The sequence below is a fragment of the Protopterus annectens genome, chromosome 2.part0 (genome assembly GCF_019279795.1).
Source record: "Protopterus annectens isolate FY-2018-M chromosome 2.part0, PAN1.0, whole genome shotgun sequence".
Taxonomy (NCBI): domain Eukaryota; kingdom Metazoa; phylum Chordata; order Ceratodontiformes; family Protopteridae; genus Protopterus; species Protopterus annectens.
In genome coordinates this window covers 468471623-468490576 of record NC_056728.1, presented here as the reverse complement: position 1 = coordinate 468490576, position 18954 = coordinate 468471623, and positions in this window count along the sequence as shown.

Genomic DNA, 18954 nt, shown 5'->3' with positions numbered 1-18954 from the left:
TGGGAAGCGTAGAGTAGACAGGGGAGGAGGTAGGCTTGAGCAGGTGAAGGCCATGCGGTGATGCATAAGAATCTTTTGTTTTCATATAGTAAGCTGCGTTTTTGATTGGCCTTTTTGACTGATTGTTGGATATGGTGGCCAAATTTCAGTTGATCATCAATTGTAATTCCTAGAAGTTTGGTATGAGAGTCAGCATGAATGATGGTCTTGTCTAGGGAAGGGAGACTAAAGGAAGTTTAAGGTTGAACATAGTTTGAAAGGAAAAGAAGAAGCTTAGTTTTCTTACAGCTAAGGATGAATTAGTTATTGATTAAACAGTGTTCAATGGTGTTAAAAGAAGTCTGTGTGATGGAGCGAAGATCAGTAGAGTTGTTGGAGAGGGTAATAAGAGCAGAATCATCAGGGTACTGGATCAGAGATGAGGTGGAGTGTAGATTGTTAGTAAAAATATTAAAAAATTAAAGAGAAGGGGGCTTAGAAGGGATCTTTGAGGGACACTTGTTAGAATAGGTAAGAAAAGTGAGCAGGAGGTCTGCCATCTAACAGATTGAGTCTGTGATTAAGATAACTAGAGAACCAGAGAGTAGTGGAATCGGAGAGGCTGAGTTCAGTTAGTTTAGTAAGAAACTTAGGGTGGGAGATGGTATTGAATGCTTTGGAGAGGTCAGGGAATAGACATGACACCAGTTTATTGTTATCTCTTGCCTCTGCTGTTGTCTGGGAGAAGGGTAGAAGGGCTGTGGATGTGCTGTGATGGGGCCTAAATCCGTGTTGAGAGGGGATGAGGAGGTTTTCATGGAGTAGACATTTAAGAATTTGTCTGTGAATGCATTTCTCTAGAATTTTTGAGAGAGGGGAAAGGATGGCTATAGGTCAGAAATGGGAAGAGTCATTGGAGTTACTACCTTGTGAAGTGGGATTGCATTGAAGGATTTTCAAATTTCAGATATTAAGGACTCTTTAATAAAATGGTTGATAAGGACAGAGATGGGATATGCTATAGACCTGGCTGCAAGTTTGAGAAAAAAGGGAGTAGGTTGTTGAAGGAAGGAGAGCATGGTTTAAGATTCTATAAAATGGATTTTTTATAAGCAGTGAAAACAGATTTCAGGGAGAAGGCTGAGTGGAGGCAGGTGGTAGATGGGGGTGGGTGTTGTGATTGGTTATTGTCAGGGGGAGTTAGTTTGTTGATAGAGTCTATGAAGTAATTGTTTAGCAGTGTGGCGTTTTCAAGTGGTGTTTTACTGGGGAAGGGGTTGGGAGTAGACGGTTTACCTGGATGGAGAATATTGCTCATGGTGTACTCATTTTTTTCTGGATTAGAAGTGTGGGTAGATTGAGCTTCTTGATAGAATTTTTTCTTGTCACATATAATAATTTTTTAGTAAGGTTTCTTAGTTCTTTGAATTTAAGGAGGAGGAGAGGAACATTTTGACTTAATCCATTGTTTCCAGGTAGTGTCTCTAAGTTTCATAGTGGAAAGGGTATCTTTAGAGAGCCAGGTGCAGGATTAAATTTGATCCTAATTTTCCTGATGAGTGCTAGGGAGTTTAGTATGTTTAGGAAAATATTGTTAAACTCAAGAACAGTATCATTTAAAAGAAGGTTATACAGGTGAGACCAATAGACAAGGGAAAGCTGGTTGTTGAAAGCTTCTGTGTTGAAGTTGGACAGGTTGTGGCAGTCTCTATAGAGGTGGGTTTTTGGGGTTTGAGAAGGTAGTCTTAGTATTGAGATAGGTGATCACTTAAGGAGTCTGGTAAAGTGGAGGGATTTTGGTACTGATTAGGGATGGAAGTTAAGATCCAATCAAGAATTGAGCTGGAGTTTTTATTGATGTGGGTGGGAGTAGAGATAAGTTGACTGAGGCCAAAAAGGTTAATACTAAGGCTAGGGGAGTGGAGGAGAATTCATTCCAATCAATATAGATGGCACCTAGTATGATTGTCTCATTTGAAAGATGTTGGGAGAGCCAGGATAAAATAGATTCAATAATTAGAATATTGTTACCAGTATATAAATAGATGCTATAGCAAATTTTTGTGTGAGTCAAGTTTAACAGTTAAGAAAGATGAGTTCTGCAGGGGAGAAGTCTGGAAGGGGCAGAAAGAGGGTTGGAAGAGTTTAAGCTGTTCTGAGTACATGATGGCAAGACCTCCCTCATTTTTCGAAAGTCTGTCTTGCCAGAAAATGTTATATTCAGAGGGTAGAATTTCTGAGTTTGTGATATAAGGTTTGAACCAGGTTTCTGAAAGAGTTAATATGTGGAGAGAGTCTTCTGTTTCTCATATTTTGCCTTATTCTTCAGCTTTTTCAAGAAGTCATAGCTTCCTATATGATATGAAGCTCATTTTAAAGTGTTTTTTTTTCCTTTCACACAACCTTTTCATCCAATGATGGCTTGAACAGAATTTATGATTAAAGAAAGAAATTCAGTGCTGCTGTTCAGCTTTAGTTTTCCTTGCATCCTTTCAACATACCTTTCCTGACAAAGACGGAAAGATAATAACCATTTAGGATATAACTTAATTACGCTGGTGCCTCCAGAAGCCCTTAAATATGTTATGGGATGCATTTTAGAGTAGTTTCTCGACCTTTTAATCCGAAGGTGTCCTAAACAAAGATAATGAACAAGAAAAATATTTCAGTGTTATTTTTTTTTTCTTTCAATGAAAACATAAGTTGTGGTCAATGCTTAATGTTCAAAGGTGACAAAATAGTAGCTCACAATAAACTAACAAGACAATTGTTGTGATAATACACTGGACTTATCCAGGAATACTGCCGCCCCCCCCCCCCCAAAAAAAAAAAAAAAGACAGTCACTGCTTATGCAGCCCTCTGTTGTCTACTTGGGATGAAAACAAAGGTACAACTTGCCAAAGTCATGTATTTCAAGTGATTGCAGGCATACATATACACAGCATGCCTCCTCACTTCTCACCCTTAACCCCCAAAGTTAGCCACCTGTATATGTGCTTGATGTGTGATTGTGAGGACAGTGAAAAAAATTGTTTCAGTAATGTATTCTACATTGTTGTTCCCAGACAGTACACTGGCCCTACACAAGCTATAGTAACCTTTTCTGTACACTTCTGAGGTCTGTGAGGAAAGTAGGCCATCTTTGTTATATACCTGAACAGACACATGCAGCAACTGGAATGTCCACAAAGGTTTCTTACATATAGAATACAGGGAGTAAACAAAATGTCCTACACTGATCAACTCAAAGCCCTGTCCCTTTGCTCAGTCTGATACAGACTTCTGAAAGGTGATTTTTTTATTTGGCATACAAGGCATCTCTGGACCCTGTTTTGTTGAACCATTTGCAAATCCACAAAACAGAGCGCATCAGTACTACTAGATTAAACTAGCTAAATTTTGCTTGTGACATAAATAGGACATGTTGGAAAGACAGAATTGTTTCCTAGAGAATTCCCATTCTCTGGAACAGGCTGCCCATCCATTTAAAGCAGAGTTCCTCCCTATCCCTATGGATCAATGGATGGGTAATAGGAAATTCACTCCTGGTCTGGCACCTATTTCTCTGATGCACAGAAGCAGTCAGTAAATTACTCCCTATATAAATCAAATTTGTAGGTCACATTCGGGTTGCATGGCTAGGCCTATAAGGGCTCTAGTGGTCATTAGCCTACCATACACTTATGAACCTATAAAAGAAGCAATGACCACATTTTTCTCAGCCCAAACACAAGCTATAATAACCTCTGTGCACATATTTAAGACTTGACTAGGATGAAAATTAAAGAAGTAATGACCACCAATAACCAGACCCCTCCACCTACATAACCTACATCAACTTTCTGTACACTCACATCTGAGCAGCGTTGGTTTTAGAAAGGGTGCGGTTATGAGCAGTGCCCTTTATCAACTTTATTCTAACAGGGTTATGTCATGGTCCCTTTCAGGTTAATGAGCATAATCTGTAAATGTATGCATTTCTTTCTCCTCATTTGTCCCCAAACAGCAACAGCTTTTGTGGTGCTCCCACACAGTCAAGGATGATTAAGAGATGGTACCTGTATCCGTTTATACAGTCTGGGGAATGGAGGCCACCATACCCCTAGAAGACTTAAGTGTTTGAATGTTCTGCAATATATTTTATGCCTTACTTTTGAAATATGATTACTTGTTAGTTGCATTTTTTACTGATACCCATAAGAATATATGTGTCCTGGCATTACTGGGTGTGTGCACAGATAAAAATCTGTGATATTTTTAACACACTTTCATGCCTACACACACACACACACACACACACACACACACACACACACACACACACACACACACACGATTTACCTTCATGTGTATGTTTTGCACATGGGTGAACGGCAGATGTTCGAAAGGACATTTGCAAAGTTTACAAACGTCGAATGCAAAAAGGTTTGAATGTGCAATGAGTGAAAGCACAGTGACATTCGCTCATTGCAAATTCGGCATTTTGGGGCAGATTGCACTATAGTGGGGATCAGAAAATGGTCCCTTTCACCACTGTAGTGCGATCTTGGAGTTAGTATATTAAAGTAGGAGGGGTGTGGGGGGTGCAGCCCCCACATGGAGGGTGAATTTCATTACATTTTTTATTCGACATTTATGTTTGAAAATCAGCAAATCTGCTTTTCGATTTGCTGATTTGCGAACATTGGAAACTGTCTCAGTTTTGTTTTTCATTGTTACGATTTGCTCATATGAGCAATCGCACTAGTGTGTTTCGCCTTTTTAAAGGTAAACCCAGTCACACACACACACACACACACACACACACACACACACACACACACACACACACACACACACACACACACACATGCCATAGTAATACTAGTTTTGTACTTATTTAAGCAAATAGCAAGATATTGTGCAACACTGGTACTGCCACCTCAGATCAGTGACTGTTGTTTAGCAGGCATCAAACAGCAGCAGCAAAGGTAAGTCACTTTTATTTACTTCATTGAGGAGTAATGCATACCTGCCACTGTTTGCTGATTTCACAGACTCCTGATTTTGCCTCATAGTTTTGCTCTGTACTTCATAAAAAAATTGATTGCTGGTAAATTACTCAGGATTACAGACAACCAATAAATCCAGACATAAGAGTTTTATACTTCTTATTGTCCAGAAATGCATGTTAATGCAAAATCTGTTATTCTGTTAACATTTTAAGTGAATTAGAGCAATATTATAGTATCCTGCCAGTATTTTATGAACTCCCTGAAAAAGAAAACCATCCCTAAAGATTGGAAGCATCAACTCTTCTTAAAATGGAGTGCACTGAGATACATGATTCTGGGCTGTTGAGCTCTCTAGTACTTACCTTGCTCATGTTAATTATCAGCTTTATCCTAACAGGGTCATATCACAGCCCTGTTCAGGTTAAAGAGCATAATCAGGAAATTAATTCATTTTTTCCCCTCATTTTCCAAACAAGAAGCAGATTTTGGGAGGCCCTCACAAATTTAAGGATGATTAAGAGGGCCCTGCAACCACGGGTATTGCAGGTAACTATAGCTGGATATGTTGTTAATTTTAGTGGAGAGAATGTCCACCAACAGGGTTTAACTAAGCCAGGGGCACTATGTCAGTAATACAATATTTCATGAAATTGTGAAGTCTGTTATTTGATAAAACACTGTTACTATAACCAGAGATATCTTTGAATTTATAGGAGATAAACATAAGAATTTTTATTAACCACATGATTTATTAAGTATTCAAGATTGCTAAACAAACCACAAAGATGGGAGGAAGTGCCACAATAGTATCCTGGCTGGCGGGTGCCAAAAAGTTCACAAAAACAAGCGGTGAGGTAACCTTGGCAAAAACAGTAGAAAGCCACGCTACTCCGAAGTAGTAAAATCCAATAGTTTAATAAAAACTGTACCACAATCCAAAGACAGAACAGTATCGTAGTTGGATACTGTTGGATACTGTTCTGTCTTTGGATTGTGGTACAGTTTTTATTAAACTATTGGATTTTACTACTTCGGAGTAGCGTGGCTTTCTACTGTTTTTGCCAAGGTTACCTCACCGCTTGTTTTTGTGAACTTTTTGGCACCCGCCAGCCAGGATACTATTGTGGCACTTCCTCCCATCTTTGTGGTTTGTTTTGCTGTTTAAAACCTTTCCTCAGTTCTTAGTTTATTCAAGATTGCTGTTATAGCTTTCATTGGTTTGACAGACATGTTGCAAAATATCAAGATAAGAAACTATCCCTAAAGATTGGAAGCATCAGCTGTTGTTGTTTTTGGGGGCCCCACAGGAATAGGGGTTCCCCAGCAACCGCAGGCTTTACGGGTGCCTATAGCTGGCTATGGGACTACATTATGCGGAAAAGAAGGGGTGTTGAGGTGCTTGAAGCACAGTAAAAGGAAGCCAGGAAAAAGTCAACAAAGATGGGTAAGGGAGCAAAGTCTAAAGTTGGGAGGGAGTTATCAGAAGGAATCAAGAAGATAACCAGGACTTTTTAGATATATAGCAGAAAAAAAGAAAGGAGGCACACAGCTGGCCAGGCTGAGCAAAGACTGGAAAGGGATCACATAAAAACGAAGAAAAAAAACAAAGGCAGTGAATGAAGGAATGCTTTGCTTCAGTCTTCACAAAGAAAATCAAGAGGAGGGTGCCATGCTGAAAGGGAGAAAACGCATAATGGGGAAAACAGTGTATGACAGAAAGGCAAAGTTTGAGAAGGTACTTTTAGATCAGGTAAAGCAGATAGTTGGCAGGCTACAACCCAATGTCCTCAGAAATCTGGCCATTATGTTATCAGACCTCTGATGAAGATTTTCAGCAGATGTGTCAGAGGACTGGGAAAAAGGCAAGTATATTACCTTTGTGCAAGGAAAGAGAATAAACAATACAGAGAATTCCAGGCCACTTGTGCTTGCAATACAGGAATGAAAGTCATGAAGCAAATCCTGAGGGGAAGGCTGGTATCTGGAGGACAACAACATGTCTCCAGGATGATGACCAGCATGAGTTCATGCCAAGAAGTAGTTGACATGCAAACTTGAATACATTTCTGACTCATTTAAATATGACTTAAACAGAGAATTTAACTGGTTATAGTCTGCCTAGACTATGGTAAGTCCATTGATTCAGTCTCACCTAGGAGGGGTTTTGGAGTAGGGCCAAGACTGAGGAACTGGATATCTGCATAGTTGAAACATTGAACACAGAAGTTTGCACTGCAAAGGTCAATGTACAAAATTTGGAAAAGTAGGTAGAAGAGTAGTGAAGGATCTGTCCACACACAAGTACTCCTGAACACGTTTGTGGGCAGAAGAGTGTCAGCTGAAGCTTGATGCAAAGAAATCCAAAATACCACATTTAGGACTCTGCATTTCTGGTATTTAGTATCAGATGGGAGAGCGACAGGTGGACCTGATGATAAGAAAGCATGAAGACTACCAGGAGGTGGTGCTTTTACATTGACTGGATCACTGGGAAAAGGGTAGCAACATAGCAGCAGCAACGATGACAATGTTGGGGTGTACCCCAATGGGTAAAAATTCCCGAAACAAAGATATAAAACTTCTACTGTACAGGTCCTTGGCTAGACCACACCAACAAAAGAAGGCTTGAGTCACCAGGTGAACAAACTTCAGTTTCATAACATTTCTGAGTCTATGTTTATCATTTTATTTACTCTAGCTGTAGTTTTATATATCACACCTTAAGTACTGTGTGTAGTTTTATACAAGAAAAATGTAAGACATCAGGTTACTGGAAGGTATAAAGAGGGGTGACTGAGGTGTAGTACAATGACCAGAGGCTCAGGGAGCTAGAACTTTAATTTCCTGACCACAGAAGAGCAGGGAATTGCATGATACTCCTATATAAAATCATGTTAGCGAGATGTGCGGGGGACAGATGGGGTGGGGGTGAGGGCACAATCAGCAGATCCCTGGATCTGCAAAAATACTTTTTATAGAGAGTTGTACTGACAACCAGTTTTCACTGAATGATTTCAATGAATTTTATGCCTGGTTTGAGGTCCAACACACCGAGTCAAAGGGTACCATCACAAAAGAGAGGGGCAAAGGGGAGGTGCCACCACCTTTCATAATATCACCAGCAAGTGTGGTAAACTCCTTGAGAAAAATAAATCCCCAGAAGGCAGCCAATCCAGATAATATTGCTGGAAGGACACTCAAAACCTGTGCTATATATTCAATCTCTCCCTTACAGGAGCTACAATTACCACTTGTAAGGCAACCGCTATTATTCCACTGCCGAAAAAGGGCAAAGCCAACTTTCTCAATGACTACCAGCCAGGTGAGTTGACTCCCATAGTGATGAAATGTTTTGAGAGATTCATTATGAGTCATATTCAATCAGTTATACCTAATACAATGAATTCCCTGTAGTTTGCATACATGCTGAATAGGTCGACAGAGGATGTAGTCAATACGACACTGCATACAGTTCTTACTCATTTGGAGAATAAGGACTGTTATGCTTTGCTGCTGTTTATTGATCACAGTTTAGCCTTCAATATGGTGAAACCAGTACAGCTCATAAATAAGCTGTCCATACTGGGTGTGCCACCGACTCTTTGCAATTGGGTCTTGGGATTTTTTAACAGGTAGACCAAAGTCAGTCAGGCTGGGGAATAAATATAGGAACTCCAAAAGGCTGTGTGCTGAGTTCACTTCTGTATACCCTCTGCATTTATGATTGCATTGCTTCTCAACATGGCACCAGTATTGTCAAATTTGCGGATGATGCAACAGTCATTGGTCTGATTTTCACGGGTGATGAGTCAGTGTATAGGAGGGAAGTGGAGAACCTCGTGAAGTGGTGTCAGAACAGTAATCTCCATTTAATAGCAGCAAAACAAAAGAGATGATCATTGATACGCATGGGAATAGAGGGCAGCACTTATCATTATATATTGGTAAGTTTGAGGTGGAAAGAGTGGCTATATTCAAATTCCTTGGCATTATCATCTCTGAGGACCTTACCTGGACTCATAATATCACAGACATGGTAGAGAAATGGCAGCAGTGACTGTATTTTCTGAAAAGGCTGAGGAAGTTTGGCATGCCCAACACCATCCTCAGCAACTTCTACAGATCTGCAATTGAGAGCATTCTCTCCCACTTTTTTACAGTATGGTTCAGGAATAGTACAATACAGGATAGTAAGGCTCTGCAGCGAGTAATAAGAACTGTGCAAAACATCCCTGTGGGCACTACCCACCTACAACACAAGCTGTTTATGCTGTTACCATCAGGGAGGCATTAAAAAAACATGGTGGTCAGAACAACCTTGCTGAAAGACAGTTTTATACCTCAAGCTATTACGCTATTAGACTATATATAAAACTTATATATTACCTCTCCCTCCAGTATAGGTTCATAGGTAGGTACTAGGCTATCAGCGCAAGGGTCTAACTAAGCCTAGCCAACAAGGTTCCCTGGCTTATGCCTCCCAAGAAAGTTATTTTCCTGTGCCCCTATTGAGCAGAGACACAGAAATGATCCCCGGGGTGTATTTCCTATTTCCCATCCACTCATCAAGATTTTTCTTGAAGAGTGCTAATGAGGAACTTTGCTTGACATAGATGGATAGCTTTCTCCAGAGTATCAGAAGTCTCTGGCATAGGAATCTATCCCTCCAGCATGACTTGTTTATTGTGGTGACAAGGTTTAGGTCCCTAGAGAATGTAGCTCAGACGGATTGGGATTTCTTTAGGTGTATCATGTCCAACAGCTCTGGGTTTGACATAGCTTTATATGTTAGGCAGAGATTACCTCAGAGTAGGTGATATGGTACAGAGTAAAGCTGGAGTTTTTTTAGATGGTCAGTGTAGGGCATCTGTTTGAGGCCAGTAATCCTCTTTGTGAGGTACTTCTGTGGCCTTTCCAGCTGCTGCAGATGTCTTGTGAGGTACATTCCAAAAGGGGTGTTGTACTCTATAATGGGTCTAATGAGTGTCGAGTAGAGGGGAATAATGACATCTTTTTTCCTGGATGAGAACCCTTTAGTGATGAGGTGTGCCATGTAGAAAGATTTCCTGACTACTGTGGCAATGTGATTATCAAAGGAGAGACTGCTGTCCACCTGGGTCCCAAGGTCTCTTATCACACATTCAGTGTTAAGTAGAATGCCACCTATGTAGGAGTTCATGAGTACAGAGTTTTTACCAAAGGGGATGACAATGCACTTTTTGGCATTGAGCTTGAGGCCATGGCTCTGACACCAGGCATCTGTCTCAATGACACCCTTCTGTAGGATGTTCACAACATTCAGGAACTTGACTATGGCTCCTAGTTTGCAGTCATCTATGAACTTCATTAGCCAAAGGCCTTCTGTGTTAGCCTGTACTTCAGAGAAGTAGATACCAAACAGGAGAGGTCCCAGGACTGAACCCTGTGGTACTCCACTTGTCACTGGTTTGAAGTCAGATTTGGAGTCTGCAACGTTTACAGTGTGGGTTCTATCAGTGAGCCATTTGGCAACCCATCTTGTGACATAGGGATTTATACCTAGTTTAGTGAGATTAGCTATAATTCCAGAATGGGGTATGGTGTGGAAAGCCTTGGCAAGGTCAAGATAAGCTGTGTGAACCACCTTACCCTCATCTATGGCTTTGGTGACTGCCTCAAAGAAGTCAATCAGGTTCAGGAGGCATGATCTGTCTTTCACAAACCTGAACTGGGTGGGGTCCAGAGTTTGGAGGTTACCAATGTCTTTGTTTATGCGTTCTATGATGATACGTTCCATGGCCTTACAGACCAGGCTCGTTAGGCTAATAAGGAGATAGTTCCCAGGATCAGTGGTGGCTCCCCCTTTGTGGAGTGGGATAACTGTTGTTGTGCGCCATTCAGTGGGCACAAAGCCTGATGTGAGGCTTTGATTGAACATGGTGCTTAGGTGGGGAGCTAGTTCATTCTGAAGTTCATGTAAAATGCAGGCTGGGATGTTGTCCAGTCCCATGGATGCTGTGTTTTTTGGTTTTAGAGAGTGCAGCTTTACCTGCATAGTTGTGATTACAAGGACTCTGCATTCTTCCTGTATAGATATGGGCCCTTTAGGGGTTAAGACAGGGGTAAAGTTAGCACTGAACCTATCTGCCAGTTGGTTCTGTAATTTTCGTGCTGTTGTGCTGTAACTCAGAGCAGATCTGGGTGTTGCCATTAAGATTCTTGACATAGCTATAGAATGCTTTGTGGTTGTCCCTAGAATCAGTGGCAATTTTGTTTTTGTAACTTGCTTTGTTGGACCTTATAAGGGCTCTCAGCTTCTTACTGAGGCTGACCACAGAGCTCCTCCACTCATGGGATTTTACTCACTTTTGCAACATTTTCTTTCTTCTGTTGTAGAGTTTGTTTATGGCAGGGGACCACCAGATTGGCTTCCTTTTTTTGGAGGATAACTTCTTGGTTCTGTTTGGGATAGCACGATTGATGCACTCATGTAAGTTCTTATAGAGTGCTTTTGTGTAGGATTCAGCAGTCATAACTGTATTGTCCATCTGCATGGGTGTCTGAAGTTCGCCACTTCTGTCTTAAGAAGCATGAAGTTGGCTTTGGAGAATTTTTTTACCAGGGTTTCCTTAATGGGGGGTGGGGGTGGGGTGTGGATATCTAGGGTGATTAGCTTATGGTCGGATCTGACCAACGAGGAGTTGACTTCAGGTGTGGAACACCAGTCACTCATGTTGGTAATGACTAGGTCTAAGATATTGTTGCCCCTGGTGGGGGTGTGGATACGTTGATCCAGGGCATTGGAATTTATGAATTCCAGAAAGCATTGAGTGAAGGAGTTGGTACATGAGTAGTTTTCCCGGTTAATGGTGGGGTAGTTGAAATTGCCCATTATTATGGTGTTTGGTTGAACCCTAATATTTTCCAGTATATCAAGAAAAGAGGAATGGGAATCTTGGGGAATGGTGGGGGATCTGTAGCAAGCTACAATTTGGATTGCAGTTTTGCCCAGAGTTAGTTGCACTTGGATAACCTCGGATGCATTATGCTGAGCAACTAGCCAGGAGGTGTGGATATCTTTCATTAATTTGGACACACCTCTGCCTTTGGTGTTCTGGTCCAGGTTAGATGGCTGAAAAGTGTGGAATGAGTTATAGCCTGGTAATTCAGGGGTGCTGTCTGGAGCCTTGAACCAGGTCTCAGTCACTGCACAGATATCGATGTTCTCCATTTTAAGGAGTGCCTTGAGGGAGTGCATTTTGAGATTTAGACTTCTAGCACTGAGTAGCATTACCCTCAGTTTTTGCATGCCTGTTCCTGTTACAGTGGTGAATTTGTCATTTGAACCTTGTCTAAAAAGGCACTATAGGGGTGGCCAGAGCCTTAGCCAGTATTTGGAATCCCAGGGGTGACAGGTGCAGGTCATCTCTGGCAAAGCATCATGGTCTGTCGACCATGTCATTACAGATAGACAGATACTAGATCTCCTTAGAATGACAACAGGAGCTTAGCCAAATGTTGAAGTCAATCATTTTGTCCTTGTACTGCAGTATCATTCTGGGCAATGGCAGGATGCTACTCAGGGCTAGGGTCATACCTGCTTGGCTACAAGATCAGAGAGCTCTTCCATATCTCTTTTCATGTAGTCCAGGGAGGTACATTTCATGTCATTCACACCAGAAGAGTCATATTTGTACTTGTTGTGGAGTGACCTGAGTGTGTGGGTTATGTGGCGGATTCTGGCACCCGACAGCCAGCTGACAGTAACCTTCTCCTTGTTTAGCCTGGTGAGTGGGACATCAGTGTGCCTGACAATAGAGTCACCTATGACTACTGTGTTGGGTATGTTATTATGCCTTATGGGTTGTGGTTAAGTGGCACACTAAGGCTGTGGGCTATGTGTCATTTGGGTTGTATTGAGGGGTGGAGGTTGCTTGCGTTTCTGCTTTGGATGTCTCTGTTGCTTGAACAGATTATTATTGAGAGCTTCCATGAATGTTTTTGTGTTTCTATGTGTGGATTTTGGTGGTGTAGATTTAGCGGGACTATGTGATGTGTGGTGTGGTGCAAGTGTTTACCTTCTCCTCTTGACTGTCAAGTTCAGTCTTGGTTGGAGAGAACTTTACCTCCAGTTTAGCTAGATAAGTACATCTCTCACAGGTTGTAGTGTTGGGTGGTAGGAGGAGAGTGTTGTCTGTGTACATGAGGCAATTGCTACATTGCCCCAAGATGCCCATATTCATCAGATAGACAGGGGACAACACTGGGAGATGAACCCTGGACATGCCTGAATAAAAAACTATTTTCCTCTAGACAAGTGAGGAAAGTGAGTACAAGAGCTGTTTTTCTCTACACAAGTGAGGAAAGTAAGTAGAAAAACTGTTTTCCTCTTAAGTAATGAGGAAGGTTGACTGCTGTAGTAATTTTTAGCTTATTTAGTGCTTACAACAAGTTCTGAACAAGTGCTGAGCATGAATAAGCAAATTGTAGTGCTAAAACTAAGAATCTGTATGTGAACTTAACTAGTTACAGGAAAGAAACAAGTGCAAATGTGGGGTTTTAAATCAGAAAGTTGAGAGAGATGGAAAAATTGCCCAAACAGCCAATAACTACAATTCTGGGCCAGAAACCACTCCTTATGTGGTAGATAGATTACCTAGTGCTTACCACTCCCACTGATAAGCTAACAGGCTTCCCTCCAACACAGAAAGCCTTGGGGGCCTCAGGAGATTACAAACGGTCCTGGATGCAGCACATCTGTATCTGGACTAGACTAGTGACAGAAAAGGGGGTAAACAAGTGTAAATGCAGGCTTTCAAATCAGAAAGATGAGAGAGAGATGGAAAAACTGCCCAAATGGCCAATAACTCTGGGACAGAACCACTCCTTATGTGGTAGATAGGTTACCTAGTGCTTACCACTCCCACTGATAAGCTAGAAGGCTTCCCTCCAACACAGAAAGGCTTGGGGGGCTCAGGAGCTTACAAACAGTCCTGGATACAGCAAATCTGTATCTGGACTAGACTAGTTAGAGGAATGGGGGGGGGGGCAAGTGCAAATGCGGGCTTTTAAATCAGGAAGTTGAGAGAGAGAGATGGAAAAACTGCCCAAATGGCCAATAACTACAATTTCTGGTAGTTGGTTCACATTTGGAGGGAAACAAGCTTTTTTTTTTTGTTTTGCACAAATGCACTATTTTGCACAGTTATATCTCTCTATCTATCTATATATACATATATATATATATATATATATATATATATATATATATATATATATATATATATATATATATATATATATATATATATATATATATATATATATATATATATTTACTGATATTGGCATTTATATTACTGCCTATTTGTTGCTTTAGATTACTTCTTTTTGTCAATTGTCATTGTTTTTATATGTTGCTGAAGGAGTTGCAGAATAAGAATTCCATTATACTTTGTGATGCTGTCCCTAGTACATATCAAAATAAAACTGAATTGAATTGACATGGAATTGAATGCCAGAAAAGGTGGAGGAGAAATAATCCAAAAAGGTATAGCTGAGAGCAAGGTCAAACTAAAAAAGGGTAAGGAGGAAATTAGTGATGGAGAGGAGGTAGAATGTTAAATGCTCTTAAAAGGAAATACTAGACAGGCAGCTTGTTTCTTTCTGCCATCAGCAAATGTAATACTGGCACAAAGAGTTTTGGACCAAAAATGTCAAATACATCCTGGGCTCCTTTATCTACTACATTAGTGCTAGATCACAGATGAAAATATTTTCTGTTTCCCTACTCAAGAATGCTAGAAACATAGCACTGTCTCCCTCCATTCTTCTGTTGTTGCTAACTGCAGGTGATGCCATGATACCAACTGCTGGATGTAAACAATGGAGTTTGGAGTTGAAGGTCAGGACAGCCTGCTTTCACTGTCCCCCCATTTCTGCTGCTTCCCGAACACACAGTAGCTATTCCAATGGTTGCAGCTAGCTGACATATTTTCAGGGAAAAGGACACAAGTGCTATTTGTGGTTTATTTAAAAATATTAAAATACAGCTACATTTTGGGTTACATATTGTATTACCTGTTTTATGCTGATCTGCTAGACATGCATCCTTGTTTGTGTCCTATAGGTCCCACATGAATTGTGGTTACAAAGGATATAGCCAGCCATTCGGTTAGTATGCCAATGCCATGCTATACAACACTATTTCTGAAAAGGCACAATTTGTATAAGCTACCAAATAAGTTCATATCTTGTGATGTACATACAGTGAACTGGGTAACTGGGTATCCAAGTAGAGATTTATATGAGGTTGCAAGATTCTTATACATGCAAATGTTCTCCTAGTGGCTGGGGATTTACAGACAAGCATGCAACATTCGTTTTTAAGAAGTATGGTGCAAAAAAAGCCACAAAGCTAATAAGATGCATTAGACATTAAATAGTGCCAGTCGTCTCAACATAGGACTTCATAATTAAAGAGCGAAGCATAGCAATATCAGTGCTATGTTACCCTACAAGTGGTGCAGAACTACAGTAGGGCACATGACTGATGTAATGGACATCATAATGTAGACATGCTACCATGGTTACATCAGTGCATGAATCATGTCACCACAGAGCAGCATCACATGCTCTTGCAGCATAAAAAGGGAAGAAATGGGTAAATAGGGAAGTAGAAAAATGAAAACAACAAGCAAGGCGAAACACACACAAGGGCATTTATATGGCATGATAGACTTGGGGAGAAGAAGGGCAATATTTTAGAAGGGAAAGAATTCATTTTTTAAGTATAACAAAAGATGGAAAGGAGGGGAAGGCAGTAAGTGGTTATTTCGGCTTGGATAGAGGGAGTAGGCCAAGTGTCAGAGACAGACAGCCAAACATAGAAGACTCAGACTAACAGGTGTGGTATACATACAAAAGTTGGGAAGGATAATTGATGGACACAAACATGCAGAAGTTGGGCAAGTATTAATGTGGAGGTTTGGACAATGAAGCAGGAATGAGGAATGACACATAAGTGAGAGGTAAACACTAGGATGGGATAGGGTAGTGTTCTGGCATGGCTGGACACCAGGATGGTCCACAGACAACAAATACAGGCATCACTCAGCTAGGTGGGAAATGTTATGGGCTAGTGGCTCTCCCACTGAGATGGCTGGTAGATTCTGACAGTCATGTGATACGACAAGCCATTCCAGAAAGTACTCCAGATTACCAAGATAGTCATCCAGTTGCTGACACACCTCCAGAGTCACCATCTCTCTCACCCGGTACAAAAAGAACAGAACAGAACTCTCCAGGCCATTATCATATAAGGGGCCATCACCTCCTTCTGACAAGAAGCCATGGAGGGCACCAGTGACCCATCCAGGTCAACTGAAAAAGGTAACCATTGTCCCCATGTTGACATACAGACTTGCTAGTCATTGGTAAGCCAGATCCAGAGGCATGACTGGACATACAGAATTATGACACAATAGAAAAAAGTAATTACACACATGCGCTGCAAGTGCAGTCACAGCTGAACAGTGACATGACCCAGATGTCACACACACAATGAAATGCTGCAAGAATCACTTCTGCCTTCTGTCACATCCAATTATATCAAGCCATATCAAGCTATTATTCATCTTTCACTGGAAAACAAAGTGTGCACTTCTAAGTATACATGTACAGTTAACATAGCAGAACAGTAGTACAGAAAAATATGCTTACAGTACATTTCAGTCTGTCTTCTGACTTGACATTAAGGGTGGTATTCATAGTCATTACGCAAACACATAAAGGCAGTCAGAGCTGTTCACTTGTAAGTGCAGCAAAGGAGCAATTCATAGAAGTCACTTATGCTGACATGCAATGACTACCAATAAATTTAAGCAAGTAAACTTAAAATTAGATGTTACTGAGAATGTATGTATAACCTTGTATGTTAATAAGTGCTTCTCCCACCTGTTTGCTACTTATATTCATAGTTTGCCATGATTCTGCATGAGGTGCACATTTATTATAAAAGGCAGAATTGTGCCTTTCCTATCTGCTTTGCAATCTGCAAAGATGCCTTCTCTTGCAGTGAGCTTTGCTATTTCCTGGCATGAGCTGCTAATCTTGGCCAAGCCAAAACCACTCAGTCCTAGCAGCATTCACTGGCCAAGAAGTAGGAGATATAGAAAGAGAATAACTTATCATAAGTTTGATAATCAAGAAATCCTTAGTAGGATCAGAAATAACAGGAATATTGCAAGACTTTTAGTAAGCATGTATGGTCCCCACATGGGTAAGGGGGGTGAGTGACCTTCCTATCCCTGTGGATACTAAGGTATGTATAGCCCTCATGGGACTTTTCTGAGACAGACTGGGGACATGTTGGGTATTTCAAAGGCTTCTGACAAGAAGATACTTTAGCAGTTCCTGGACATACTCTTGGTATATGTGGACCAGTACATCTGTTTCACAATGTCACCTCAGGACCAAGCCTGGACCATGAGTGCCTTTTATAGGGTGACACGTTTCCTTGAGGTTATTGAAGTCCTACATTTCACCATGTTGCAATTAGGTCCTTATGGGGTCCAAGGGGTTGGGGGGAGCATTACAGTTATAGGAAGGGTTGCCATTCCATCAATGGCCAGGCAGTGTATAATGCATGTGTGTGTGTGTGTGTGTGTGTGTGTGTGTGTGTGTGTGTGTGTGTGTGTGTGTGTGTGTGTGTGTGTGTATGTATATATATATATATATATATATATATATATATATATATATATATATATATGTGTGTATATATAGGTTCCATACACTAGATCGAATTTTCACTAATTCGAAATAGTGCATGGAATGCTCACTGCAACGAAAGTGCACTTACGCGAAGTTCAATACAACGAACGGGTGTTGTACTGAACTTCCGTGCAGTCATCATGAATCTTAGGGTTAGGGCATGGGTCATAGTAAGGGGATAGTCCATAGGGCTTTCCCCTTATCATGACCCGTGCCCTAACCCTAAGGTCCGTGATGACTGCAGCACAGTGAAGGACATAGCAATGTCCTCCACTATGGTGTGATAGACAGGAACCTTAGGGTTAGGGTATGGTTTAGGGTAAGGGGATAACTTTACTAATTATCCCCTTACCCTAACCTGTGCCCTAACCCTAAGGTCCATGACTATTGTACCATAGTGGAGGACATAGCTTGTTTTTTTTATGTCCTCCACTGTGCTGCGGTGTTTTTGGTGAAGTGCACTTATGCAAAAGTTCACTTTCGTTAAAGTGAACTTTCGCAGAAATGAGGCTTTCTATTACAAGTTTGAAGTAGTGAACTTTCATTCTTGTTATAGGAATCCATATATATATATATATATATATATATATATATATATATATATATATATATTTACTGTGCAGCTGGTCAACACCACAACACAATTTGACCCAGCACACATATGGCTGGCATGTGTATGACACTAAATATTTTCTGTAAGGGGAATTTTTCCTTTCCTTTGAGACTGTGCATTCTTGAAGTTAGCATATATAATTAGTAGTGGGTTTGCATGTGCATGGAAACGTAGATGGTTTGCTTCACTCCAGGGCAAGAGCATGCACAAAATGTGTTAGCATTTGTAGTTTAACCATTTTCACATTTGGATTCAGTGTGTCAGTGTACGTACACAATTGATCCAGTGACCTACACCAATATATACGCGCATAAAGTGGATATAAAAAAGTTTACACACCCCTGTTAAAATGACAGGTTTTTGTGATATAAAAAAATGAGACCACAATAAATCATTTCAAAACTTTCGTCACCTTTAATGTGACCTATAACCTGTACAATTCAATTGAAAAACAAACAAATCTGTTAGGGGAAAAAAATATAAAAAATAAAAAATGCATAATAGACTGGTAGTATAAGTGTGTACACCCTTAAACTAATACTTTGTTGTGAGTGTGCTCCCTTAAACTAATACTTTGTTGAAGAAACTTTTGATTCACTTACAACATTTAGTCT